The following is a 1455-nucleotide window of genomic DNA, read 5'->3' as shown; positions in this document are numbered from 1 at the left end:
GTTTTGCTCTGTTTCAAGATAGTGGTTGAATACATCAGAGATCAACTATGGTTAACTACTCAGAACACAAACTTACTAGAAATACATTGTTTAGGTAATATGATTGTTCTGTGTGCCATTATTATCTGAATTCAAAGGCTCACATTGTATATAAATGCATATGTCTTCAGTACAATACTCGTCAGTTGTCAAAGGAGCAAAGAAGTCTAGTACCTGAACTATGTGACTTTGGGAGTAGAAAGAATACCACTTCTCCGTGGTATTCATGTGTAAGAACTACATGTTGATACATTCTTCAAACATGGGACAGGTTTTTGAATGCCAGTATGGAGTGTTCCTTATGTCTTCAAATTCACCTGAGAATTGTTCCAGTTATGTGTTAGGGATGAGGCCGAGGATAGAGTTTTCCAGACTGTGGAAGTAAAGGAAACTGGTCAGAATCATAGTTTAGGATTCTTGTTTGAGATGGCAACTGCCAACTTTTATTTGTCCTTCTACCCAAAATCCTACTGAAATGATAGGAAAAATAGATAATTTTATTGAATAGAAGGAGAAATAGCGGGGGACTTTTTCTTTTGTAATTTTAGAAAGCCGAAATCTCACTGACCAATGAAGAGAAAGAATATGAGAGTACGTTTGGTACAGAAAACAGGAATATATTGTGACAGAAATGTAGATGATTTAACAAAGGACTGTGTAGTGAATAGCAGACCTAGATCTTTTACCTTTCCCACGTTTTCAGGGAAATAAATCCATTCACTGGCAGCACCAGTGCTGGTCCCCAGGTTAAAACCACAAAGAGCATGACGTGTCTGGGAAAGGCCTGGGCTCTGTGCTATTGTTTTCTTGGAGAAAAGCCACATTTACCTAGCATTGAATGGTTTTGTTTTCAAAATCACCACTTTATTGTTACTCACTGTCATTAAACAGAATTCTCAGTCATCTTTTCCAGAAGATACTTAAAGAAACAGAATTATATAACTTGTCAAAAAACTCATACCGTCGGTCCATATTAATAAAATTTTATTTATTAATTCAAAGTATACCCAGGGGGAATTTTGAGAACCATTGACTTGACTTAAAAAGATATTTATGGAAATAAAACAAGTTAAAAATTTTAGTGTTTTTACTAAGAGAAGCTACTTCTCCCTCTTTCCTCCTTAAGTGTGTCTTCTTGACAGCACAAAACCTTTTGATTTTACAACACAAGGTCCTGGGCCTTCTGGCTCTTGAAATGTAAATGCAAATCTCCAAGCCCCAACATTTATTTAGGAGGCCCACATAAGAAAAGCTATCACAAAGTGTATTTTTTGGTCTCAATGAAATGAGGGAAGCTTTTTGCTCTTTTACTTTTCTGTATAAATTTTATGAAATGCTGTCTGGACACTGTAATCTTTCTTGTTTTACTTTACATACAAATAATCTAAGAGGAAGAGTGAAAAAGTTGGCATAAAG

The sequence above is a fragment of the Bison bison genome, unplaced genomic scaffold, assembly GCF_000754665.1.
Source record: "Bison bison bison isolate TAMUID 2011002044 unplaced genomic scaffold, Bison_UMD1.0 scf7180017864149, whole genome shotgun sequence".
NCBI classification, from domain to species: Eukaryota; Metazoa; Chordata; class Mammalia; order Artiodactyla; family Bovidae; genus Bison; species Bison bison.
Note: the sequence above shows the minus strand (reverse complement) of the source record.